Source organism: Rosa chinensis, chromosome 1 (assembly GCF_002994745.2).
Source record: "Rosa chinensis cultivar Old Blush chromosome 1, RchiOBHm-V2, whole genome shotgun sequence".
Classification (NCBI taxonomy): domain Eukaryota; kingdom Viridiplantae; phylum Streptophyta; class Magnoliopsida; order Rosales; family Rosaceae; genus Rosa; species Rosa chinensis.
In genome coordinates this window covers 23,533,971-23,543,628 of record NC_037088.1, presented here as the reverse complement: position 1 = coordinate 23,543,628, position 9,658 = coordinate 23,533,971, and positions in this window count along the sequence as shown.

Below are 9,658 nucleotides of genomic sequence, written 5' to 3'. Positions count from 1 at the left end.
ATAGTAGCTCAACAAGTAGTACTTAAATATATATTGAACCCATGATAGAGCATAAGCCCAATCAATTTATTTCAATTCAACTCCTACTTCCTGTTCAAGTCGTCTTAACTTTAGATAAGTGGTAACCGGATTTCACTCATACCAACAACTTCCTATACATTTCCAATTAAAGGTCACCAGGGTGGCAAAGTTCGCTCATTTCCTCCAAAGAAATCCATTACACATAACCGATTCAAGTAATAACTAATTCCTCAAGGTAGCTAACACAATTCACAAGCTCTTTCCCGAACAATCCTTAATATAAGACAAAGGACACCCGTCCAACAGCTTGTGTCACACCAATCGATATTCGGATCCGAATGTGGTCCCACCACAATAATGATCCAATTTGCTCAAATAATCATCACTGAAGTACGTCACTTAAAATAGACTACAATACCTTCCACCCAAGATAACAAGAGTCTTGGTCAAGCCTTAACTTAAAATATTTCCAGAGCCAACAGAAAACTTATTTCCATAAAGTTATTCCTTCCACCATCCACTAATATAATATCACAACCCATTCGTCCGGCAAACTTCCACTAAGAGTCTATCACAATTCAACCTTCAAGGCTCCGTGATTCAAAACTCAAATCAGATTCCGTATCACAAAGTAATTCCGTTTGAACTTCTAAGAACACCGAACTATGTCACTATCACTATTCCCCACAACCGTTTCACTCAAAAATGGATAAACAAAGGAATCCATTTGCATAATACCACATACGAAGAGTTGATTCCAACTCTCCCAATTATTTACCGACCAAAGTCGTAACTCTATTATAAAACCTTAAGCATTCTTCCAATTCTTGCACTTCAAGCACATATCAACTGTAAAAGCCCATTCTTGTTAATCTCCCTACTCGCTACCATACAAGACTCAGATAGACAAAACTATAAGTCATGGTATCAAAAATCAATCTCTTTTATTTCGAGCAAAACTATGCTCATACACCTTGGTTAGGTCAACGACCCAAAATGACAATTTCTAAAAATTCCGTCCTACTTATATCTCTCAATTACTGTCATTACCTCTCACTTGCCATCATCAGTGACCAAAGTCACTTGAAAACAAAGACTCTAGCCATAACAACCCAGAATAATTATTCAATTTTTCTCTGTAAATGGTTTCCAACACTGAGGTTCCCAAAGAACCACCAAAAACTTCCAATAATATTTCAAATGCTACTTAACAACCAATCACATCACACAACATCTTTCCCGAAACTTGGTTCACAGTCAAAACCACCATTATTACCAAGTCCATTTCTACCCACAATCCTGATTCCCGAAGCAATCATATCATCTAGAGACAGCCCAAAGCTATTGTCGCTCGTCTCAGACACTCAAACACAACTCGAACTCTGGTTTCCGCACCTTAATCCCTGCCCCAACAAACTTGTTGGCATCAAGGAAAAGACAACCACAACATTTTCCTCGAATCACATTTCGTAGTACAACTCAAAAATGTAGAGTAGTTTTACTCTACCATCACCAGGGATAGGCGCATGATAGTTAACCAATCGAATACGGAAAGAAAACCCCAGGAGGTCGGCGTACAAGAGGCATGGTACCAGAAGAAAACCAACTAACTTTGTACCTTACACACTTGATGAATACCACAGCAACGAAGAGCACACGATGGGGAACCGCTGCAGTCGGGCCATCACTCGAGAGGTACTGGGCAACACCAAGTATATAAGGTAACAGAATAGAAACGAGTCTACAGAACCTAATAACCTAATGCTCTGATACCAACTGTCAGGACCCACCCCGGAATTACCCTCCTAACTCCTAGGTGGACCTGCGGGACCCACTTTTCGAGAAAATTCGACAGAACCTCCCCTAAAAATGGGCAACCCTAAACCTGCTGAAAACACTCCTCAAAATAATTTAAGTTCTACGCTTGAAGCCGCCCTGCTTCCTAGCAACAATCCAAAAATTCTCCAAATAAAAACATCGAACTTCACAACCAAAACATCTTAAACAAATACAACCCCGTAACTCAATCGTTCAACAATCTCCCAAAATAAACCACTCTCTTACACACATAATTATACAAATGTATAAATCCACTCTCAACAAGTATTCAGAGCAATCTAAGGAACAGACTCGGAATATAATACAATAAGTAGGTTAATCAATAACCTACTGAGAATGGATGACAAAGGTGGTACTAGCCTCCGCTCCTATGCCGGTCCACAGCACTGTGATCTGGGCAATTTAAACCAAAGGGCCCAGGGGGAAAGTACATAAAAACGTTAGAGTGAGTGGACAAAATAAATAAGTATCAATAAAGATAAATTTATACTTTCCCACAAGTTTACAATATAAAGTCTCGATGCATGCAACGTTTATAAAACGTATTTCTTTAAGTTCACAACTCGTGCAAAACATTCCAGCCCCGCTGGATAAAAGAAACCGGACTAGCCCCGCTAGTCAAATCATAATAAAAGATGGGGAAGGACCTTCACCATACGAAAGAAGGGAGCCTTATTGGCTCGGGTCGGAGTGTCCCACACTCTAGAGCATCCCATGCTCTCCTCTACTCGCCTACGAACACATAGTAAGTAGGGAGGAGTACTAATAGGCTAGCCAGTAATATAATATATATATAACGACCCTGGGTATGGCGGTTTAAAAAAACGATAAATCCTTAAAGCTTCCCCATGTCCCACATATAAAGAAAATACGGGTACGATTCCCAACCGTACTATGATTTTCGTAAAAAGCCGTATAAATTAACAGCGTGTCCCACACGCTAAAGAAATAAATAAATCATCAATGAGGCATTCCCAATGCCAAAATCGTAATCAATAAATAAACATGGAGATTTATTCCAACCAAACTCCATTTAAAAAAAAATAAAGTCTCAAATATAAATTCGAATCCGAGCATAATAACTTTATATCCAAAACTCACAACCGTTATAAATCATAAATACTTCATGAGAAACAATATTTAAAAGTAATTCCATAAGATAATTCACAATTATCTCTATATGCTCGGTAAATACGTTAATAAAATAAAACAAGCTTTAATAAATAAACGCATGCATCACTTGTTGAAAACAAAAGTCCACTCACTAAGTACGGCTAAGCCTGCCGTCGATCCAAACCCTCCTCGAGGAAATCCTCCTCACGTCCTGTACAATATAACGTTCGTAACTTTAATTTCGGGATGGAAAACTAAATTGGATTAATTAAAATCAACCCTAATATCAACTTTAATTGCCCAATTTCTCCCAATCTTCTTCAATAATATTATCTCCTTAATATATAGGCTCAAAGGCCAAACCGAGGAAATCCGATGGATGGATTCCTCATAATTCGTTTAATAATTTCTCCATTCTTTGAATAAACACCAATATTCATATCCAATTCACCTCCAAATCCATTTCCAAGCTTCGATTAATCAACTAGACGTAAAAAGGATTAATTACAGTAACAACAAGTCGAAATTTCCGGCCAAAACGCCAACTCACGCGCCACCTACAGTGGCGGTGCGTGGGTTTCACGTGCCGGTGCCAACCTCCACCTCCGGCCACCAAATTTCAGGTGCAACACCTACTCAACACACTGATTCCACTTCATAACTACAACATTTACAAATAACAACTACAAACAGTCGAAAACGATCCAAGAACACAAACCCAGAAAATTCAAGAACCCTAATTCGATCCGGCCTCTACACTTCAAATCGTGTTACAAGACCATAGGGGAAATAATCAGTGGTAAAAACCAAACCTTCGACAGAAAGATGGGGACCGGAGGTGGCCGGAATCGCCGGGAATCGGCAAAAGTATCAAACTGCAGCCGGAGGAGGTTTTTGCTTCGATCTGCGTTTTCCGGCCAAATCGTCCCAAACCCCGGTTGCTAGGGTGCTCGGAGGGAGGAGGCGCTCCTCTGGTGACCGGTGGCACGCCGGTTGGTGGCCGGAATCGCCGGAATTTGATGGAAGAAGAAAAATGGCCGAACCGGAGGAAGAGAGATCGGGGGAGAGGAGAGAGAAAGAGTTGGGGTGGTTTCCGGAAATGGAAACCTACCCGGGTAAATTTCCTTTTTTATCAAAAGTTACCATGAACAGTAACTTTACAATTTTGGCCATAACTCTCGCATACGAAGTCCGCTTTTTACGAACCACATATGCACGCGCTCGGTTTAACGTCCCCTACAACTTTCATGAAGAACATTTTCTCAAATTTTGACCCGAATAAAAAGTCAACTTTTAGGGCCACTAAAAGTACTAAACCGAAAGTAAAAGTGAAAGTAAAGGTCGTTTACCGTCCAAATGACTAGTAAACACGTGGATTTAGGTTCGGGACGTTACAGAAATCATCTACTCATCTGCTTTGAATAAATCGGCATTTCTTTCCTTCTTTCAAACTTAGTCTATTGCTATCAATATGGCTGTTATTTCTTTGTTATTCTAGGGATATGTACTGAAGGATTAGTTTAATTTAAGGGTTATTATCACAAATGGTACCTAAACTATACCTTAATCTTATCGATGGTACCTGAACTTCAATTTTGATCACAACCAGTACCCGAACTTTTCGATTTCATTTTAAATGGTACCTAAAGCCACCTCCGGTCAATATTCCGACTAAAAACAGCATGTGAGGCGATCATAGTGATGATTTTTGATGATTTCAAGGGTTGCAATTATATATAGTGATGATTTTTGGTAATAGACTTGCCTTGAACTTGATATTTTTTTTTTTTTTTTTTTTAGATTTGGCTTTTTGGCCGGAATAGTGACCGAAGGTGGCCTTAGGTATCATTTAAAATGAAGTCGAAAAGTTCGGGTACTGGTTGTGATCAAAATTGAAGTTCAGATACCATCAATAAAATAGAGGATAAGTTCAGGTACCATTTGTGATAATAACCCTTAATTTAATCACAGTAGATAAAAGACTTCATCACTTATCTGCTTTGATTTAATTATCTACTCATCTGCTTTGAATAAATTGTCCCCCTTTGAAACTTAGTCTATGGCTGTCTATGTGACTGTTAAATTTTTGTTATACTGGGGGATGTCCTAAAGGATTAGCCAATTCAATTTTTGTGAGAGTAATTTCAGTGTGACATGGCGCTTTAAGTGTGTGACCTATACCTAGCGGTCAGGTCAAGTGTCAGGCCTTGATGAGTAAAAGAATTTCCTACACTAAGTCATTGCCCCAATGGCTATTGGTTGAATCTTTTTAATTGCTTCTGCACGAGGCCCTTCTAGTAAAAGAATCTTTTTTCTTTTTTGTCATTTTAAGGAATTACTTGTGGAACCCTTTTTTTTTTTTTTTTTTTTTTTTATCCCAATTTTCGAGCATTCAATTTTCAGCCAAATTGGAAATGAGAATGAATTTTACACTCCCTAATTTTTAACACACTTCTTCCTTTTTTTTATTTTTATTTTTTTATTGAAATTCTTCTAAAAAGACAAAATTTAAGTTACTAAAAAAGGAAGCATGAAATGTGAATTGTAAATGGGAAATGTGAACTTCAACCCCCATTGTAAATCATTAAGGTGAGCTAGATCAAATTAATAGATGAAGCAAATCTATTCAACCTAAACAGTTTATGTTCATAATGGTAAATAAAAATTCAAGATTATGAATAGCTTAACACTGAGTGGTCAATATGCTTACATGTAATCAGAAAATGGCAAGAATGGCCTAATATATAATTAATTCTCCTTCCATTTTGACAAAATAAAAATAAATAAAAGAAAGCCAACAGACCACCTCAACAAAAGGTTTAAGATGATCATCCTTGTCTCTTACAGAGTTGGGTGTGCTGATTTTCTTCCTATGGAGTATTTGGAAAGAAAGAAACTCACGAGTCTGGGAGGGGAAGAGTGCTTTGGCTTGTGATGTTATGCTTAGAGCTGCTGCTCGTCTGCAAGCGTTTCGAGCTCACAATACTAAGTCTGCTTTTTGTTAGAATATATGGACTCAACATTATCTTAATCACATTGAGATAAAACCAACTGATTTAATCCTATGTAAATAACAAGAAGTACATGAATATAACTCTAATTCCAGTTATCTACGTGGGTGTATATCTCCTAGTAGAAGTAGGAAACTCATTTGTAATCAACCTGAATTACATTAAGTGTTTGTGATAAACTCTAAGTCTCCTATCTTGATAAACATGAAGAAGTGTTGGACTCCTTATGGGATGAGTCTAACTCGTGGTTTTGGCCAATATATAAAGGGAGCAAAGTCCCTGTATTCATCACCCGTGGTTAAGCATATTGTTCAGCCCCATTCTGAAGCTTTTGGTGTTGACATACAGAAGGCTTTCTGCTCTAGTTCTATTGCTATTCATTCTCAATTCCAGTTGCTCAAGATGTCTAACTTTGGTCAAGTTGTTTCTGCAGGGATCCAGAGCGTCAATGATCCAGGTGGAGTCCTAGTACCACTAGAAAAGTTATTCTGCAGTTTCTGTGTGGATGTTGTGCAGCTGGTTTAATTGATATTGTATATGTGTTGTATGATATGATCTTGTGTTTGATGTGTTGGTTGTTGCATCATGTAGATTTAACAATTGGTATCAGAGCTTAGGAACTTCATAAAACACATATCATGCATTTTTTGTTTTGGTTCAGAAAATTCATACTGTGAAAACTATTTTCTGTTTAGACTAAAAGCAGGCCTTAAGTGGTTTTAACCCGGCTTTTATACTAATCCAATTCATTAAGTAAATAAGCCCAAACCCGAGTCCAAAATTAATATATAAATTTAAGAATATTACCGTTGGAACATAACGGTCACTTTTGCTTTAGGGATCGGATTGAGTTAGGGCTCACTGAGATAAATTCTCAGTTATGGGATTCAAGACCCCTCTTTAGAATTGATTGGATCATGTGGAAGGGTTGAAATTGCTGCTTGTTTTCTTTTGCTTCCGCTATAAAATTTTTGTTGCAGCGCTGTAGCAGAGGCCAAGGTATGTTCATTGGGAATCCCAGAACTTGTATTTCAATTTCTGCATATGGAAAGGGTTGTCATATGGATTACTGTTTAGCATATGGAAAGGGTTGTCATAATCATATTTGGAATGCTTGATCATGCATATTGAAGGAATTCTGCATATATGGTTGAATGACTTACTGTAATCATGTGATATGAAGTTTTGGTTTTGAGAACTATATGATTACTGTGATGGTATAATTTGATGATTTTGATTGAGTATTGGTTGTTTTAAGTATGCCATGGTTTTTAGCTGACAATTAGGAATATATCTCCCAACATAAAATCTGCAGTATTGTTATTTTCATGGCATAAAATTAATAAGTTCATACAGAAACTGAGCATATGGTTATTAATTCTAGTTTTGATATTCGTGAAAGATTGTATTGGTCATTTTGCACAAAGCAAGTTTTCATTATCACTCTTCAAGGATTTTAAGTTTTAACAAAACTGGAACTTGTGTTTCTGCATTTAAAATTGCACTTATATTTTGTCTTCCAAAGAAGTTGTTCACTGTGTAATTCTGAATGCAGAACAGCATCATATGTAATCACAACTATCTATTTAGATACCTTGAAGCTTTTCTTATCCAAAGATTTTGACTGGTTCAAGGAATGACTGATTTTTGTTAAATGCAGTATGGTGATTTAGAACTTTAGAATGTTGAGTTTTATGCCACAAAGGTGTTACTTGATGTTATTTTAGTTATGGGGTTTTATGGAAAACTAATCATGTATCTGCTAAAATTTTAAAGCTCATGACTACTTTTAAATTTTATGTCTTTTGCTTGTGTTATTCAAATACATGATTTTGTTTTAACACACAGATAAAATCTTTTACTGCAGAAATCTTATTTTCTTTATTTTTCTGTGTTTTTAGGTCTAAATGTGGTCACTATAGGCCAAATTCAATTGCTTAATGGATGGAATTATAAGAAGTGGAGAAACCAAGTTGAATTTTATCTGTCTATGCATCAAAATATGGATCTTTGCTTGATTGAGGAACAACCATTAGAGCTAGACACTGAGAGCACAGAAGAAGATAGAAAATATTATAAGGAGTGGTATAGCGCCAATAGGAAAGCCAAAAATGTGATAAGAACTTCTATGTCTGACACAGTTAGGGGCTCGATCATTGAGCCAGAGCTTGCCATGGATTTTCTAGAAGCCATAGGAGATAAATATCAGGAAAGTGACAAAGCTGAGGCAGCTAGGCTATCCAAAAGATTTAATGAGCTGGAGTTTTCAGGAAAAGGAAGTGTGAGGGAGCACATTATGGAGCTAATTGACCTCAACTCGAGGCTGAGGGATTTAGACATGGGAGTTAAAGACTCTCAGGTAGTGCATGTGGCACTTCAGTCATTGCCTAACACCTACAGTAACCTGAGAACCTCCTACCATGCCCAAGAGTCTAACTGGGATTTGAACAAGTTAATTTCTATCTGTGTAGTAGAGGAAGAGAGAATCAGGAAGGAAGGCAGACCAGCTACTGCAGTCAACCTAGTTGAGAAGCCTAAGTGGAAGAAACAGAACATACTTAAGGCCAAGAAGACTACCACCACTAAAGTACCTGGCAAAACTGCAGAACATAAAGCTGACAAACCTTTTAAGTTTAAGTGCTATTTTTGCAAGAAAATAGGGCACATGAAGAGAGACTGCAGTGGTTTCAAGGCTTGGATGATAAAGAAGGGTGAGTCTTTTCCAAATTCTGTCTTTTCTCTAGAAGTTAATTTTGTTAATATAGCATCTCACTCTTACTGGTTAGACTCAGGCTCACCTATACACATTACGAATTCCTTGTAGGGTTTAACAAACAGGAGGACACCAAAGAAAAGTGAGGTCCAAGTTTGTGTGGGAAATGGTTCGAGAGTAGCAATTAAGGCCATTGGGACTCTGAAGATTGATTTAGGCTTAGGAAATTTTCTTTTTCTAGATAGTGTTTATTATATTCCTTCCTTGAAAAGGAATTTGATTTCAGTAGGTCTTTTAGTTAAAATTGGTTGCAAACTCATTATTGATTTCAGTGGAATAAAGTTATTTCAGGGTTCAAATTATCTTGGCTGTGGTGTGTTTGTGCATGATTATTTGAAATTAGATTGTTCTGTTGCTCAACAGGAAATTATGTTGATTGAAAATAATCAAAACACTATAAAGAATAACACTGTCACAGGTACAAAGAGAACATTGTTCAATAATAAGTCTGCAAATATGTGGCATAGAAGATTAGGCCATATATCCAAAGAAAGACTGAAAACACTCGAGAAAAATAAAATTTTACCTGCATTAGATTATACAGATTTAAATGACTGCATTGAGTGTTTTAAAGGGAAATTGACAAACTACAGAAAGAAAAAGGCCTTAAGAAGTCAAAACCTATTAGAACTAATACATACAGACATATGTGGTCCATTTAAACACAAAACTATCTGTGGAAATTTTTACTTCATCACATTCATAGACGATTTTTCCAGATACTGCTATATCTATTTACTGTCAGAAAAATCACAAGCTCTAGATGCATTCAAAATTTATAAAACTGAAGTTGAATTGCAACTAGAGAAGAAAATTAAGCTAGTGAGATCTGATAGGGGAGGGGAGTTCTATGGGAAACACACTGAAGCAGGCCAGCAGACAAGGCCGGTCTTGAGGTTTT